Consider the following 18,954-nt stretch of genomic DNA (forward strand, 5'->3'; position numbering starts at 1 on the left):
TTCTGGACGACAAGTCATCTGACTTTCTGCTTTTGGTTTGGCACATTTTCGCACTTATATTAATAATTATAACATATAATGAAAATGCACCCAACACCCTCGGCATGCGTGAGTGACAGCTGCGCCTGCTCCAGCCATCCCCTGAGCCAAGCCCTGTCACACAACGCATGCCCGGCATGTCCACGTCCATCTGGGATCCCAGCCTTCAAACTGCTGTCGCCCAGCCCGCTCTGGGCAGAAAGACCCAGGAACGAGAGGAGGCAGCGGGTGTGAAGTCAGGCCTCGCAGGGGCAAGAAGGAAACCATCCAAAGCCAGCTGGTCTGGCTTTGAAAAAGCAAAGCATTGAGAGGGAGGCAAGTGAGAGAGAGAGCAAGAAAGAAAGAGAGTCAGCAGGAGAGAGAGAGAGAGAGAGAGAGAGAGAGAGAGAGAAAAGAGGCTGAGGGAAAAATAAGAGTTTTTATGTTGAGGGAAAAGAAACGTAAACGTCCACACCTGAGGACTCAGCCTGAACAGCAGGTTCTGTGAAGGCTTTTGTGGCAAGAAAGAAACAGGTGAGACACTTGGCACTGTGTGACACAGGGGGCGGGGCTCTAAAGGATGTTTTGACTCAGGTTGGAAATTGGAATTGGTTAGTGCAACAAACTGATATTGCTAAAAACAAGCAAATAAGAAACTGATTTTTTAGCGTTACAGCAGTACCATACATTAATTGTTTTATTGACAAAGCAAATTGTGCTTAGTTCATGTTAATTCATTACAAAGCATGCTGACACGCACCAATGAGAATGGTTGTGATTTACTGTAATTTGAGAATGAGAAAAACAAACATAGAGACTAGACCACATTGAAACAGACAGACAATAAGAAATAAAATATATGCGGAATCAAAATATTGCTCTTGCCCACAGCGGCTGATTTTATATTTTAAGTGGAAAGTTAAAGAGGGCGCTTAGTTCTTCCTCTAATCTTCTGACCACAGGTGGCTGGGAGTTTGGTACGGTTTGCAGGGGGTCTGATGCAGCTCATGTTTGCAGAGCAGAGTCTACGGGTCACGCTGGCTGGCAGCACTATTTTTATATATGACTCAGGCTTTGCGAGGATTCACATAGAAATATGGCGAGGGAGAAATAAACCCACAAAAATGTAACAAATGCCGAGACATTGAGGGCATATAATGAGGGATTTAGACACTATCTGTGGCCATGGTCGGAGGATTAGGGGGAGAAATGCTGATAGTCTGTTAATAGGGTCTGTGTGATTGCTCAGACGAGCATATCTTTTCCTCTTGTTACAACAATGACTGGTGTAAACTGTGCCCTGATCATGTGTCTGGAGAGGAGGCAAGTGAAAGTTGGAGTAAGGGCCTGCAATGAATAAGACTCATCGCCTAAGCTTCCCCTAGTTTTGAGTTCCCTTCAAGATCATGACGAAACTGTTAATACACACAATCTTATCATATAATATTAGATTACATTAAAATGTGGAATACATTTACATTTTATCGTAGAATAACAACATTAATACTTTCATATCTGACATGTGCTTTCTGTAATATGAATTAAATAATTAAAAAGCTGAAAAACTTAACACTTTGGATAAAGGCATCTACTAAATACCAGGCATTTACCTTTTTACTTTGAATAACATTTTTTCCACATCAGCTCCACCTTGCTATGCTGGAGAAGTTTCTAAATTCTTTAAGTTTTTGTTTTAATTTTTGTATGTATCTTCATAATGGTCAGCTTGACCTGAAACCACTGTGGTTTTGATAGGAGCTCACAATGACACAGGTGGGGTGCCATATTTTGTTCCCCTCAGCAAGCCACAGCTGTCTGGAGATGATACCTTAACATTACGACAATTGGGTTCTGTTGAAATATTAGGCTCTCACCTCTGTTTAGCCTGGGTTAGCGAGTATCATGGCATTCATATTGAGGTCAACACAGTTTGCTCAAAATGACAGACTTTACAAATAATGTTTACCACTGCCGCCAGAGAGATTTACTGGGGTAATTATGTTTATTTAAGCATACACTTTTTTCTCTCAAAAGTTTACTTACCACACACACACACACACACACACATACACTTATTTGACTGTAGGTCAAAACTATAAACAAGCAGAATCTGAAATTGTATCTAATACCAATGTACTTACACACTAATTACTAATTACAGTGCCTTCTATATTGAACAAAGAATTTTTATTTAATTTTTGACATAACACGAATGTCATTTAGAACACTTCTATATTAGATAAATCATTCAAATTTTAGGTTAAGTACAATACCCAATGAAAACACTAAATTTACTAAATGTATGGTTCAGTGCATATTTGGAATCCTAATAGTCTACTGTCCAATTATTCCTTAAATATAAAGGAAATGTAAATTTAAAAATGGCAAATTTGATTTGTCCAGCTATTTTTAGCTAGTTGACTATCCCCTACATTTCTATATAGGCCTAAAAAGTTTTCAAATGTCTGGTTTTTCTCTTCTTTGTATTGTTGCATGTAAGAGGAAATTGTTGTTGAATACTGCAGTGCACTTATTTATCCTTTGAAGCAAAACAATTATTTCACAACATATAGAAATGTATCTTTTGCATTAAGGTCTTGTGTCAATAAAGGCCTAACTCCTTGGTGAAGCAATTGTGCTGTTCTGGGTAACTGTGTCTTTAAATCCCAGCAAAAACAATTCCTGTACTGTACCCCACCTCTTCCTTAGATCCTGCAACTACACGTGACACCGCCACATGCGACTTACGCTTCAACCAACTCATTTCACCAATTGGTTACTGAAGAACCGCTTTGAGATTCAATTGGTTTAGAAGTATGTCACTTTAAAATGCCCGGTCCTATTGTTGCTGTTTGTCTTGCAAGCATGACGTCAATCGTATCTAAGGGAGCGCAGTTAGCAACCGTGTTTAATATTAAAAGGAATATTCATATAAAATATAAGACGAGTTGAGGTGTAAAATAATTGATATGGGTTGTATTAGTGTGACCCCTGAACTCGCGCTTGTCGATTGTGTCAAACCCACAGCCACATGTCTCAGTGTTGTGTCTGAGAGTAGTTGTCCCAGGCTAAGCTTCTTGACGCACGAGCATAGGCTACTTTTTCGCTCGTGCTTTCAGACTTGACAGATTTCTCTGTCTCTGTTGAGCCCAGGTGATGTCATATTAAGGCTATGGAGTAGTTTCCTGTCTTCATCACATGACATTTCCTTCAACGTCCCTGGTCATTACTTTTAAATTGCTTTTTGCTATTTCACTCGAGATAAAATTAATGTAGTTAGCTTAACTATACTTAAAAACTTAATCAAAATGCAAACGGCAACCTGGCTGTAAGTTTATTTCTTTGTAATGTTGATGAGACACGAGTAGGAGGAGGTTGATTTCGTCTGGCGTTCGTCAGATTTGGGGAGGAGCCTCTCACTGACAAGAGACTGCTTCTTCTGAGTTTGTCAGCTCCCTAAAATAGAAGCCCGTGTGTCAATGTGACTGAAAATACATTTATGTCACATCGTAGCCGCTGGAGTCACTGATACAGAGTATCTATATACAGCGAGGGACTGTGGAGAAAAAGGTGAGTAGCAAAAAATAGCAACAATATTACACCGAGGACCTCGACTTGAAGAGGGAAAGCGCAAGAGGGAGACGTAGAGTGGGACGGGGCAAATCTAGTCTTCAGCCAACTAAATGTAATGTTAGCTGTGAAGTTGTCTGATATTTTTTTATTTATCCGTGATTAGTTTTATATCTTACAATTGGTCGTAAACTTTTCCCCAGCCTGCCAGAGAAATTTCAATCTCTGTTTACTTCTTTCTTCATATGTTTTCCTTCGCTTTCTCTGCTGAACTGCCGAGCGATGTTCGCGTTTGCTTGTACATTAAAGGAAATACACATTCAATGTCGTTTTTATCGCACCTTCACTGTATTAGCCATATTAGAGCGAACAGCACCCATATACACATAGTTTAGTCTGGATATTTACCTTTAAAATGAGAAACTACGTGTAGCTTATATGCGAGAAGAAGCGCTTGAAAAATATTGACCGGGTTAAAGACCTTTACTACGCCGAGTTTACAGTGGACGCACGTTAATGTTTATATGGTGAAAAGGCTTTGTTAGTTCGCCAAAAGTATAGTTATTTTAAAGGCTTAGGCTAAGGTTTATCCCACTGATAAACTCACAACGGTCATTGAACTAATATTTTGGCACCACACTCTAGCAGGTACCGCTGTCACTTTCAAAAGTCATTCAGTCATATTACAGTCACGCCATGCGTTGTTTGGAAATATCAAATACCGAATAGGCTTGTAATAGGATGTTGACATGCAGGCCTGTACGCTGTCAGACTCTTCAAATTACGCTTTACGCGCTGTTCTGTATAACGGTGTTTAGAAACTTACGCGTGAACATTGCAAATACTGTCTAGATTGAATAACATTGTAATATAGCTCATCATATTGACCATCAGGATTGATCATTTACTTGTAATAAATTACTGTCGCCGAAGTTCTACAACAGATCTGTGACGCATCATTGAGAATAAACATCCCAATAGTTTTCGCATACAGAACTACCAGGTCGGCCATGCGTTTAAGTGTTTTCATGTGTTCACAGTGATAGCTGTTCTTACTTAGGGGTGAAATATAGATGGTGCTGCTTGGTCACTCATCTCAACAGCTAGTATCCCGAAGTCTCACATTAGAATGAACTGATTATGGGTGAGAACCAATAGTTCTATATAGCCAGAAAAGCTGTTTCTGGAAAGCTCTAATTTCATGTGTTAGGAATAACAGAAATGCAGTTTGGATTCAGTCCTATAATTCACACTGCCAACGCGCGTTATTTGGCACCAGTGCGAGATGTGGATCATCTCCTATACCTAGCGGACTGTCCCATTACTGTTTGTCTAACTCATTGATAAGACTCAAAGCCCGTTTCTATCAGGGGGTCTTCAGCTGACCATGTGTTTGCAACAGTCCCTTGTTTCTTCTGACCCAGAAAATACTGCGGCGTATTGCAAGTACAAGTGTAAGGCCTGTGGATGATTACATTCATAGTTAAGTTGAGAGGGAGCTGCTGAACTTCAGCGACGCGCATTCTGTCTATAGGCCATCCTGAAGTGCTTATTTTTATTTTACTGTTTTGGATGCATTTTTTTTTTATCTTGTATTTGTATAATAGTCACCGTTATACTCCGTACGTTATATTACCCAGAAACACATTTAAGGCAGTTACTGTTCAGAACATACATCTATTATGACCATAAGCTAAGCTATGGTGGCAAGGAGGCTCTGTCAAATACAGGGTTTAGCTTTTTCAGTGCATGCTGCAATTTTCTAATCAGTGTAGAAGCAAAATAACCAATGATGACTAAAAGGTTTGATGGTGTGTCCTTCGCTGTGACCTCATTTATTGAGATGTCATACCTGCCGAATAATGCATTTTTATCTCTCATAATGTGTTAGTATTCAGAAATATATATATTTTCATGCTAATGAAATAGCTAAGCATTTCATGCTGCATTTACACAATTGTCCACAGTTCCAGAATTAATGAGTTCTCAGCATTTGCTTGTGCTCGCTGTCTGACTTCATCCATAATTATAGGGCCCAGGAGAGAGGCAATCAGGTCAGGCAACGCAGTCATTAAAATGACCTCAGGACCAGTGTTGGTCTGTCGGTGCTGATTGTTTGCCTTTAAAGAAAGCTTCAGGGCCAGCAGTTAGGAGCTCTGGTGACTCTGGCTGCATGGATTTCCACCAATTTATGGTCCCTGAAGATCCACTGATAATTAAGTGGGGTGTTATGTCTTAAATTAAGAACAAAAAAATCAGCACTGGTACAGTTTGAGCATGTCTTGTTACTCAGAGAGTGTTTGACTGAAAGTGCTGTTCAAATAAACAAGTGGAAACGTTAGTTCATAGTGTCAAATATTATTGTATTGTCCCCATCAGAAATGAAAAAGGAAATGTGTTAAGACAGCGGCAAGTTATAATTCCATTTTTAATATGTATTTTCAGTGGGGGAAGTTGTCTGTGACATTTCATATTATTTTTTACTTTTCTCTGTTCATGATCTAATAGAAGGGCTTGAGAATGAGCAAGACGTATTGATGTTTTTTGTCCACCACTTTCCATACTTAGCTGTCTTTGGGCCGATTTTCTTCTCCAGAGTAAATAAAAATGTTCAGTCATGGTTCGAAGTACACCAAATTGTCATAGATCTTAATACAAAGATGTTAAATAATTAATAAACAAATTAAATTAAATCAAGCAAACAACAGAATTGTGCTTTGATTCATGTTTCTACTTTACATCATATCAATATTCAGTGAATAATTACCAATTATGTGGTTTTCTGAGTTCCTCCATATTTCCCAACTGAAGGTAAAGCAAGGGGAGCAAGAACCTTCCTAATGAACTCTGCAGGTGCTGTTTATTAATCCATACAGAGACAGACAGAGATAGATGCTGATATAAGTATTGAATTTTCCTTCCTCTGCCATCTCTTTCTTTCTTTCCTTCTTTCTTTCTTTCTTTGTTCATTGCAACAAAAAAACATCTTGAGTGGATCCTCACCCCACACCCCCTTTTTGTCAATTGCATTCATGTTACAGGCCCTGTTGGCCAATAGTGGCGGCCGATGCTTCTGAACAGTCATTAGCTTATGTCATGCCCAGCCTTGACTAACACAGGCCCTGTTGGTGTCACACGGAGAGCATCATGGGATGTGACGTGTCAGGCATGCAGTTGAGTTGCACATTACTCTTCACTTCTAGAGGCCAGTGCCGTGATGATGCCCCCCCAGGGTGAACCGTAATGAGATGAGATTATAATACAACTATTAAATCATGAGGGATATTTCAGAGACAAATTGTCTTTGTCACTGGCATTCGTATTGTCTGCACTGACATGGGCTCTGTCATTTTCAGTATTGGAGAGGATCACCCTGATTTACCCTGAGGTTCGGGAACGATGCTTTGTTGTGACTCATGCCTGTTTATAATGGTTTGGCTGTGCATATGGAACTTCAGCTTGCGTTGCTGGGATGTACTCTGAGGGTGCTGTTCAGGTGGAGAAAGAGATGAGGGTTGTATGTGCACTGAATGTGTTTATGTGTGTCTATGTGTAATTGTGTATATGTGTGTGTGTGTGTGTGTGTGTGTGTGTGTGTGTGTGTGTGTGTGTGTGTGTGTGAATCTGTAATATCTATGTGTTGGTATGTGTGTGTGTGTGTGTGTATGTGTGACTGTAATATCTATGTGTGTGTGTGTGTGTGTGTGTGTGTGTGTGTGTGTGTGTGTGTGTGTGTGTGTGTGTATGTGCATGTGTGTGTACAGTATGTGTTGTGTTGATGGGGATTGGGGAAGGGGGCTAGGGTGGGGGGGGGGGGGTTGGTGGATACTGAGTCTCCCACTGAGCTGTTCGCAGCACTTCAGTATCACCGGCTGGTCTCAGCTTCCTTGCAGGAGACAGAGTGGAGAAGTGGAGGGTGTGTGGGCGAGTCTGATCTGCAATTAACGCCGCTTGTCAGAGAGGAGAAGGTTGGCGTTTACACCATGCCTCTGAATCACTGAGCGAGACACTTTCTTCTCTCCCTCTCCCAGGACAGCTTTTTTCTCAAGGAGGAGAAATCAGCAGGAAGCTCAAACAAGAGAGGAGCATTGAAGAAAAGGACGAGTGCAAGAAAGACAGAGAGAGAAGGAAAGAGAGATACAAAGGAAGCAAAAGGCTGGAGCTGGATATTCTTGATCCTGCAAAGAGGATATCGCTGCTTTGATAGTGGGGTGAGTCCTATTTTTCCCTTTTTTATCATTATATGAAACAGTGACCATTTTCATTTAAATGAGCATTCCAGTGTGTTTTTAAACATTTCCTCTTTGCATGTCATCTCTTTAAAGTATTTTCTCACCCTCCGCTTGACCTCATAATTCCAGTGCTTGCCACCGGGGGTGGGGGGAGAGAGGGAGGGAGGGAGGGAAGGGAAATGTCCATGTAACACATGAAATCACATGTCTGTGATGGAGCAACACTGAGTAGCGTGTCTGCGTGGGGGGTTGTACACGGTTGTGGGAGTGTATCCAACATGCAAGTTTGAACAACATCACCGCCTGCTCAGAGCAGTGCACAGTAACGGCAGCCAGCATTCAGAGTCAAAGCAGCGTTCAGGTGGAGCTGACTCAGCCTTTGTACTGATCCCAAACATGAAGTTGTAGTGAAATGGAAACAGGTGAAATAGAGCCTTTTTTTGTGTATGCTGGTTATTCTTTTCTTTGATGTCACAAAGGTATGGTTGGTAATAAAAACTATTTTCCATGATGATGATGATAAGTCATAGTTGCTTTTCCATAAAAAAGTTGTAATGCTACTTCAAAGACAAATCAGTGATGCATGTTTATTCAATCCATTGGTGGCCAGTATGACACTTCTTTGGAATAAATAATAATAATAATAATAATAATAATAATAAAACACAAGAGAACAACAACTATAGTTCTGCTCAAAGCTTGACATCCACTGTATTAGCATCTGTGAAATGAAAACATAGCCATGTCCAAAAACGTCGGTCATTGTCTGTGTATTTCGCAGCCATGATTCACCAGCACGCCGTCATGTTGCAAGTCCATCCCTCTTCTAAGAATGAGGCGTGAAGGCACTTTGTCAATTATGCTCCAAATATTTCTTCTGATCAGCTTGAAGGAATGTCCCATACGTCTGCACCCAATCCATTACAACCTCCCTCTGTTTTTCCTTTTTGTTCTGAGCAGAGGTTTTTTTGTCTCTTTTCTTTTTTCTTCTTCTTGGGCATCGTGGGCAACATGATTCATTGTTCATTGGAGCACCGTCACTAAACTGGAGATTCCAGCATTCTCCCGTGAGACCTGGAGACTGAATGCAGAATCTAGAGCCCTGCAGATAATGTTTTAGCCATGGCTCGTCTGTGTTGGGCAACCAGCACCATGCTTCTAGGCTCCCCCATTTGGGAGCCATCTCATGGCATCTTTTATTGAATAAAAAGAGGCCTGCACTTTTGTTTTTAACACATAAAAGTGTAATAGTATTCATATGCATGACTACTGCATGTGCATACACAAACAGGGCACTTAGCTTCTGGTTGTGGACTGCTATCCCTCTGTGTTATCTGTGGTTGTTGGAGCACTCTTGTAGCCAGAGGAATGCTTAAGTCCCATAGGGGTCACCCAGCAATCAGGGGCTGCGGGGACTTCCAAAACCAGAAGCCTCTGGCTGCCTCTCGGCCGCGCACCACAGCGCCCTTGTCCCACCGTCTGTAGTTACTGAACGGATACCCAACCAGCGGTGGGGAGAAAAAAAACTTCATTCTCATAGAGCCCATCCAGATATTCACTCCTCACTCTTTTTTTGTGTTTTTGTTTTCATTCTTTTCCTTTGCCTCTGCAATCGCACGAAACTGAGCTTGCGCCTACCTGCAGTAAATAGGGTTCCACTGGCACTTGCCAAATAAAACCATCTATCAGGTTAGAAGGCTCCACGGTTATAACTTTATTAGGCAGGCCCTTAAATAGTAGCGATGATGATTTCCAAGCCTGGCGGTTAGCATCCAGTCTTGGCAACAATGTTGTGCAACAAATGTACTTTATAAATACTGCTTACTTTCACAGAGATAAAGTTTCAATGTGAATATTTATTGAATCATGATTAGACACTTACATCCAGAAGAAAACAATAAATAAGATGAGGCATCAATAAAAGCTATAATTAAACATGCACATGTTAAAGGGAATTAGATCTAAAATTAAGTGTCTAGACAGGTCTGCTGAATGTATTTTGGTTGGTTCTTTTTTAATTATCACTGGGAAAAGTCTTTTTATGGTTGATAGACCATCTGTTCTTCTCAGTTTGGTTTCTGAATTGAGCAATTGAAAAGTAGCTCCTGTGAAAAGAGTAGTATCTGCTTCATGTGTTCCTGTCTGCTTCTAGATCATTGAAACACAGAAACATTGAATCATAGAATCATATCTTCCTTTAAGTTTGTTCATTGAAATTAGTTATATTTCTCTTCTGTATTCTTCTGAGGTTTTGTATTTTTATATGGTACATAGTTTTGTTGACTGATTTAGACAGTGAAATGATCCCTTTCCAAGAGGTATTGTATCTTTACAATGAAAAGTCTAAACTGCACAGCACATCTGTTTATGATCATGGCAGACAATAAAGGTATAGGCCTATTTGTAATTCGGCACTGTTATCTTTGATTTATTATACGGCTCTTCACAATGAAGGTAGAACGCTCCATTGACTTGAATGGGATTTCCCAAAGTTCTACCGGTCATTATTTTCGCCTAAGGACCTCTAAATAATGGGCGCTCCGCTGACGCGTCGTGGTCCGGTTCGCCCCGTCGGGACTTATTTTCCCAATAATGACCAGCGTTCTATACATTATTCCTTACATAACCCAGGCACGTGAAGCATTTCTACATAGAGCAGTCAGTTAGTCAAAACTTCTTGTAAATACTCTTTTTGCGTGTGTTATTTGATCCTCCAGTACACTTATGGTCACAACTATCACAAGTAAAGCCATTCAGTTGAGTTTTGGAAAAATTAGATGTATATGAAGTAAAACTCCCCTGTCTGGTTTTTTGTCCCTTGATGAGATTATGTTTATTGTATCATGTTTTCTATTGCATGTGACCCAACCTACAGTAACTATTTAAACAAAATCCCTTATTTCTTATGATACATTTGGATGTATTAACCAAGACGTCTCATGCCAACATGTGTTTGATCTGCATACACTGGCTGACTGCACACACAAGAGCACGACCTTGCGTGCTCTACCCTGTAACGCATCTTAGCAGAATGGCTGCGCTGTGACCTTTCAGCTGGCTCGACCTTGGCGGCGACCTCGGGACGCTAAGCCGCCCTGTGCCAGTCCAGTCAGCACATGTGCTGCTGCTGCCGCTGCTGAGCAGGGCCAAAGCAAAGAACATTCTGGGCAGTGGAGAAGGAGGGGTAGAGAAAGTAGCTCAGGGATGGCTGTCCTGTACCCGTCCCTGTCAGCCTCAGCCTCACCCTTGTCCTGGGTGTCGGGGGCAAAGGTGGTGTTGGTGGATGGTGCCCTCCTCGCCTGCCTCACCCTCAGCTCGGCTGCTCGTGGCTGTGGTGGAGCATCAGTAGCCAGGCTCACACTTTCAGAGCGTTAGCCCCAAATCTTCCACTAATCCTCTTTACGGCTCTGATCCCCCTCTCCATGCCTTCGCTGCGTTGCTTTAACTGACCACAACTAGTGAAGGGTTAAGGGTGCCATTCAAAGAGAAGTTAGAATGACCCAGAGGTTGTGAAAACAAACACTGGCGTTCACTGGCGGGGGTAAAAAGAGTTGGAGAAGGGAAGAAAAGAAAGAAAGAAACTGACTGTGGCAAGTGCATCGAGCGTAACATAAATTACCCATTTTCCCGGTGTGCTCCTTCTCTTTGAAAAAAAAATGAAAACGGAGCAAAATCTGAAACAGAGCTTTCTAATAAGGCCAGTAGGACTGGGACAGTCTTGAACTTTTTATTGTTTTTCACACAGAAACAATCTATTTACAGTCGTCTCTCTTGATCTCTCTCATCCAGATCATTGCTGTTTGGGCGATCTTACTGCTGACAGACCTGAAGTTCTGATCTATTATTTTTCTGATGCCAGTAACTCCCCACGTTTGATAAAGAGATGGATGTTTGTTTTGCCCTGGCGTTCTTGCTAGACCATTTATTTCCCTTCCCAAGGTACTGCAGACACAGAAAATAAGTCTTCATATCATCGTAAGCCAAAGGCTGAGTCATCGTGTTGATATCTGTGTTAAGCTCCTCTGTAACAGTGGTCACTTTGAACCCAGTGAAACAGCATCCACTGCCTTCATACAGTCAGATGTGGGACATTTTATATTGGTAACCGGTATCACTTATCAGCAAAGTCAAGTGTCACTGTTAGCCACTCTCCTCTCCAAATTTTGTAGACAAAACAAATACTATTCATATATAGCTATTCATAATACCACAGCAGATCATTATCAGAGGGACAATGCTACATGCCATATCTCACAACATTAGCAACAGTAAAACTAAATTCATCGAGACACCCGGTGAATCAGATCCAGTTCAGAATTGCAAATGGTTCTTCCTTGGACCATGGCACATTTTCCACAATTGTTTTTTTGAAAATCAGGCTGTTAGTCTTTTACATAATCTTACTACACACACAGACAAACTGCACCAAAAATATAATCTCCTTAGTGTAGGTAATAACATCACTCTCATAAAAAAACTACTGAATGTGAAGTCCACATTGCAGTAGCATAGTTTTGTGGAGGGTATATTAAAAAATTCACCACAAGCATACCTCGTGCTACTTTGCCAACCTATGTGGGTGTGAGGCAGAGAAGCTGGTTTCTCAGCTCAAGGGGTGAGTGTGCACCCTTGTGGTTTTCACTGGGGGCTTGTAATCATGTGTGGTGGGGGCTGCTGCAAAGGGGGTGGGGGTTGGAGTGGAGGGTGGTTGCACCTGCACCAGGCCACTGTGGGTATCTGACTGCTGTCTGTTGCATGCAGGGCACTGATATGTATGTTAGCAAAACCGCAGGAGTATGTAGCGCTGCATGCACAGGATATGTGAGCCAACTACGAAAATTTGTGTAGACCTTGATACTGTCACGTGTGAAAATAGTTTTGTCTTTTTCTCTTCTATCTATGTTTCTGTGTGTCACACTCTTTCTGTTTTCCTCACTCTCTCTCTCTTTCTCTTACCCTCCGTCTTACAGAGAAGTGTCAAAACTTCTACCGCAAATTCTCTGACAGACATAATAGGACACCAGAACCATATTTTTGTTGGCAATATACATGGTGTGTGCATGTTTTCAAAAGATGTTGACACCAGATTAAACGTTCTTCAGTTTGGGAGTTGGTGCATTCTCAGGCATTCCTGAATCTCATGCTTGCGTCAGAGCAATATAAAGGCATGTTTGGCACTCAAGTCACAAAAGCAGACCTGCCTGTCACGGCTGGGTGTGTCCCTTTGTGTGGCGTTAGTGTCTCAGCCCTCCTGCACACCACACACAGAGTGATGCTGCTGCTGAAACTGGATGCGCTCTCAATGAGTGTGAGAGCTTCCACGTGTAATCTCTGTCACAAGCTGTAGAGCCCCCTGCCGAGACAGATGGGTAAAGAGCTGCCTCACAGGCCAAAAAACGTGTGCGTAAAACTCCCAACTGTAAGTGCGTCAAGATGAGTGACACGTGGTGTTGCTGCTGCTGCTTCAGATTTCATGGCAAGCAGTCTTATGCAGTATTATTTCATTGTGCATTCGTTTGTTTGGTTTGTTAAAGAGGAATTAAAGTACTTAAAAATGCCTTCACATCTGTGAGTTGGGAGATTGTGACAAAGGCAATAGCCTGACCCCCACCTTCTAGTGCTAGCCTGCCCATGGTACAGTAGGAAATGTGGGGGCCTCCTGCAGCTGCTTTTGTCCCTGCGGGCTGCAGGAAGAGAGGTCTCACATCCGTGTTTTTTCCCCCGTCTGTGAACCGGGCCCAGCGGCCCAGGGGCCAGGGGGATATGACCTGTCCCCGTCACCCTCCATCCTCCGGCCAGGCCCGGTGCCTGGTGTTTACTGCTGGGGAGTGGAAGTGACCTAAACGGCCGTCGGGTTTGCTTTAGCACCCCAACCCCCCCCCCCCCCCCCCTCTAGACAGCAGCGAGACAGAATTCATACCTCCACCTAGTGCTGTGAGTGAGGACCCTAGGTTGAACAGGATGAACCAGATACCTCATTTGATGTCATTTTTTGTTCCTTTTTTATGTTGACAGACCAAAGGTCTAGGTTTTGTTTTATCTGGTTTGAGGAATTCAGATACTACTGGGGTTGTACATTAATATGACTTGCTCTTTATTTCACTGTGTGTTTGGTGTCACTCCAGGCAAGGCACAACTGGAAGTCTGTCTTTGTTTGCAGGGTAGAGATAGTCCGAGATTTTTTGGACAGCATGACACAATGTATTTACTTAAAGCACATGGTAAATTTGTCTGTGAAGTGCTGTTATAAAAGCTTGGCTGGCGCAGACGTAGTTCCTATTGTGCGTGACCTTTGTGGTTTGTGACATGTCATCTTCTGTGGTCCTCCTCACAAGAGAGATCATTCATCCTGCAGTTAACTTTTTACACGAGCCTCTTTTGTAGCTTAGTCTTTCATGTTTTTGAAGGATTCTTTCTCCTGAACTCTTTCAAAATATCAGCTCTAACCTTTTGGAATTTGAAAAACACACTTGAGCAAACCAAAAGCTCAGCAAGGCAGACTTTAATACTTAACTGCAAAATCCTGTCTGCCTTCTCAGTAAATTCTCTATTACTGGTACTCAAAACTCAGTGAAACACCATCCACTCTGCATATGAAGTCTTTCAGTCAACAACCGGTCAATGTGGTCCATCTACCTGTCAATTGGCCCCTAACCCCATTGTAGGAAAATGAAAAAGTGAACCAACCCGACTAGGAGGGCTGACAGCCTGAGAGAAACACAAGGCGATGCGGAGCACTTGACCTCTGCCTTGTAAGGAGAAGAGGAAGCAGAGGGCTGGGACATATCAGTTGTAGAGTCCATGACATCATCCCTCCCTCCAGCAGCTAATAGCCCTGGCAGCACCGACCAAGGAAAACATTACGCCACTCACGTAGTAAACCTAAGCGAAATTACTAAATCACAATGGGTGCCTGGGACCAGAGAGACAGACAGAGAGAGAGAGAGAAAGAGCTGGCTTGTTATTTACTTGTGTTTTTTTTCTTTTAATGAAAGCCCTCATGTTAATTAAATTAAGCGAAAGAGTTGTGACTTGGAGCTAAGCTGAATTGTTATTGAGATAGTTTATTATGACCATAAAGGCAGTCTTTAAATGGAACTCCAAACATCTTAATTTCAGTCTAATTGGCTAGGGTGGGTGTGGGAGATAATATGTCTTCAGTGTTTTTTTTTGTTAAATCTCCATACATGTAGTGTACAATAGCTGTCATGAAAAAGAAAGTAATTTTATGTAATTTTTGACTTCTCCTAGAAGTGAATTGATAATTGATTGATAATGGACAGCATACAAGTCAGTCAGTTAAAAGTTGGTAGATAAATATTGCCAGCCTTTTTCAGCATATCTTTAGGTGTACCTATTTGTGTGTACATGACTACATGACTGTTTGTGTGTGCGTCTACAGTATATGTGTGTGTGTGTGTGTGTGTGTGTGTGAGTATATGTGCATGTGTTTGTGTGCATTTATCTCCAAGAGTGATTGAGTGTGTGTGTAGTTATGTGTGTGCTTGTGTGGGTGTTGTGTGTGACTGATAGTGTTTGTGCTCCTGATAGGCCAGCTGCCAGTATTGCCCTCTCTTGCTCCTAGGGCTTGCGAGTTCTCGTAAACGCGCCCCAGCCCTGCCCTACCCTGGCCTGGCCCGCTGCGCTCCGCTCCGCTCTGCTGATCCAGGTGAAATAGTAAACGCCACTCCATCGGTATCTCAGCTGTTCTCTGCCCCCCCGCCCCCCCCCCCTTATCTCGCCGAAGGGGCCCCTCCGTCCCAGTGCCACCCCCTCCACTCCCACACCCCCACCCCCCACCGGTCCTCTGGGTCAGCTGCCTGTGCTACCGGCCCTGTCCCCGTCCATATCGCACAGAGAGGGGAGATGAGGCCGCCCCACTGGTGGCCAGACCAGGCCACAGTCAGCACCGCGGGCAGTCAGGGAACAGTTGGTCTAAAAAGATTCCTGGAGAGGCCAACAGCTGAGTCTGGCCCTCTCTCTCCCTGTCCTTCTGCTCTCTCTCTCTCTCTCTCTTTCTCTCTCTCTCTTCCTCATCGCGCTCTCTCGCTCTCTCTCTCTCTCTTGCACTCATGATTTTTTTCACTTGCTCTGTTTCAGGCTTGCTGTGTCTCTTACTCTCTCTCTTGCTTCCCTCTCCTTCTCTCTCTAGTATCTGTCTCTCTATCTCTCCCCCTCACCCTTATCCTCTGCTCACTTTAAACTCATACATGTGAGCTTCCTGTGTTTGTTGATGTTCATATGAAAGGTATTTTAAGAGGCCTCCTCAAGCCCAGTCCTCTCTCGCTGTCCTTCTATAATTAAATATTGTCTTGTATGAACTCAGGAACTTACCCCCCCCCCCCAAAAAAACACACACACACACACACACACACACACACACACACACACACACACACACACACATACACAGGAGGAAGCCCTTTGAAGCCATCTATGTAAATGCTGTTGTGAAAAAAAAACAAAGCGCAAGATATGATAATGACTGCGCTCCACTCTTCTAGTGTTCCCATAGCCACACAGTCGGCTTTCATACAAATATGACAGCTAAACAAAACAGCCGAAAAAACTCAGCAACGTGCTCATCGTGTGGAAAAAGAACATGGGTTGGCATTGAGCAGTTTCAAAGAGTTCTTGTTTTTGCCGCATGACTTGAAGAATTTTCTAAGGAATAGTCTTCAATCAAAGGTTGGCTTGCATGACAAATAAAAAAATAGGGGAAGTGGTGGTGCAACCAGCAGAATTTTATGTAAGCGCACATCTATATTTTAGAATGAAAAATGTTCCGCTTGGGATGGCAGACAAGGCTGAGCAGCCTCCCTCCTCCTCCCTTGCTCTCTGGGGTGTCTTGGTATTGTGGTGGCTCAGGGTTTGTCCCTGCCCAAGATGCTGCTCTCCACAGTCATCCCTGCCTAGTAGTTAGAGAGTGCCTAAACTAAAATGACCAGTGGTTTTAGAAATGAAACGACACAAACAAAACCAGTCAACACAAGAATGAATTGAAGGGGGAACATTTTTTACTGACTTCTTTAGCCCCCGCAATGAGTCGGGAGGAGTGTGAGGACTTGGCCAAATTGATTTGGGGTTTTTTCGGGCCCTCCCCTTGAAATTGTAGGGTTTGGTTTTGCTATAATGTAACTTTGATGTTGTATAAAAGCTTCAGAGGCATTAAGGCTAAGGCCTGGATGGCAAAAAAAGAAATAAAAATAAAACGCCCACTAGAAGTTCTCCAGAATCTCACATCAACAGTCATATTATTCTGTGTGCCCACATGTGGATATAGCTTTTTTGTAGCATTTGCTAATTTTCTGTATTTTTTGAAGTTTGTCAAGTTCACTGGCTCATGTTAAATTGTTAAGAGATTATTGTGCATCAGTTTCTGTATCACACACACAAATACACACACACACACACACGCACACACACAGACACACACACACACACACACACACACACACACACACACACACACACACACACTCATGCGCACACTCACAAATCTCATCAGTTCACAGCCTTTCAGTTTATGAGTCAGAGCTGTCCGCGCTGCTTGGATTGCATAAACCTTTTATATAATGGAGCATTGTTGAACTGGGGGACTGTGAAGAGGATAAAAATGTCATAAGGGAAGAACATATCAAATATTTATTCTAAGCTGTTTGGAAGTTTTTTTGTATGTCCATAAAGAGCAGTAGGGAAGATGCCTGGGTAGCATCCTGGACAGAGGTACCTCACCCAAAATGGTAGGGGACAGAGCAGCACTTACCGATGAATGGATGAAACTCTTCATTTGATGTCTGTTGATGCAGAAGCCACCTCCATCAGTATGGTATCACTGTCAGTGATAGTGTGTGTGTGTGTGTGTGTGTGTGTGTGTGTGTGTGTGTGTGTGTGTGTGTGTGTGTGTGTGTGAGTGAGTTTGACAGCGTCTGATGTGCGTAGCTGTCTAATGCTGATGTTTTGGTTGATGGGGGTGTGATTTTGATGGCGACGTGATGCAAGCGGGCCCAGAGCCCTGCTCTGACGCGTGTTAGGGTGCAGCGAACGACGCATTGACTGATATCTGAACACAGTGCTCTCTCTCTTCGAGGAAGTGAATCTTCATTCATCTGCACTGTTTACTGTTTCTGACTCGCAGATCGGCGCTACATCAAAAGGCTGCCATGGTACTTAACGCTGCTCACAGGGTGCCTTCTGGAGCGGTTGGGGGGTCTGATGGTTTGTGTGTGTGTGTGCGTGTGTGTGTGTGTGTGTGTGTGTGTGTGTGTGTGTGTGTGTGTGTGTGTGTGTGTGTGTGTGTGTGTGTGTGTTGGAAAACTCGAAATGTTGATGGACAGCCATACAGAGACAGCCAGGGATGCATGCCACCACATAAGACAACCACATCAAATCCAACCCCCACAAAAAAATGTGAGGAATAGAGAGAGAAAGAGAAAAAGAGAGATGGAGAGAGAGGAAGAGATGGTGTTTTTTTGTGTTGAAAAGATGAAAAACTTCCCCTCTTAACATCTTAATTTGTAATGCAGCATTTGAATGAATTGCCTTGAGCTATGACGATTCTCTTATTAATATATGCATGAAATGGCAACGGTGGCTCTTTTGTATTGTTCTGCATGTAGGACTCACTGCATGTAAGACACAGTGCTCCATTCTCTGGATTAGCTGTATCTACTTGGTCACTTTCATTTGATTTTCTTCATTGCTCACCCTGATTTTTATTTTTTATTCTTATTTTTATGGCTTAATAAAGAAAAGTGCCAGAGAGTTTGTAATTGGTCTGAATTAGGGTGGAGATATTGTCTTTAAACTGGTGTGTTGTTATAATGAATGCCAATGATGAAAGAGTTTAATCTCCTCTGCATCTGCTTAGCATGGTCCCCTTCACTTAGATGCTAAGTGGCTTGTTCACTGCTGTGGATATTTTGTCACAGATCACTGGCTTTGCCATGTGTTGGGGGAAAAGATGACTCAATCTATTGTCCATGACCAGACATGTAAGGAATGTCAGTCAATCATTACATATCGTGTAAGAATATTGCTAAATATTGACAAGGAAATTGTAATTGTAAGTAATTTCAACACTCACAGTTCTGAAAATTGTTATATCATTATATTAAGAAAAGTTCTACTGTAT

At 42.5% G+C, this 18,954-nt stretch overlaps 1 protein-coding gene across 6 annotated transcripts in view; it reads left to right on the forward strand.

Moving 5' to 3' along the window:
• The first annotated feature begins 251 nt into the window (after window positions 1-251).
• The window catches only part of mef2aa (myocyte enhancer factor 2aa), a 97,129-nt gene continuing 78,426 nt past the window's right edge, over window positions 252-18,954 (forward strand). The window contains exons 1-2 of one of the 6 annotated variants that reach the window (XM_076262309.1): window positions 252-552; window positions 7,620-7,799. The gene's annotated coding sequence lies outside the window, so the exon portion shown is untranslated. Of the gene's footprint in view, window positions 553-3,411; window positions 3,589-7,619; window positions 7,800-18,954 lie in introns of those variants that run through there. The other 5 variants (XM_076262301.1, XM_076262317.1, XM_076262325.1 and 2 more) reach the window with 5 other exon arrangements.

The sequence above is a fragment of the Alosa pseudoharengus genome, unplaced genomic scaffold (assembly GCF_046254945.1).
Source record: "Alosa pseudoharengus isolate Yale_2024_CS ecotype anadromous, Long Island Sound unplaced genomic scaffold, YU_APseudo_1.1 YU_APseudo_1.1_scf_10, whole genome shotgun sequence".
NCBI classification, from domain to species: Eukaryota; Metazoa; Chordata; class Actinopteri; order Clupeiformes; family Clupeidae; genus Alosa; species Alosa pseudoharengus.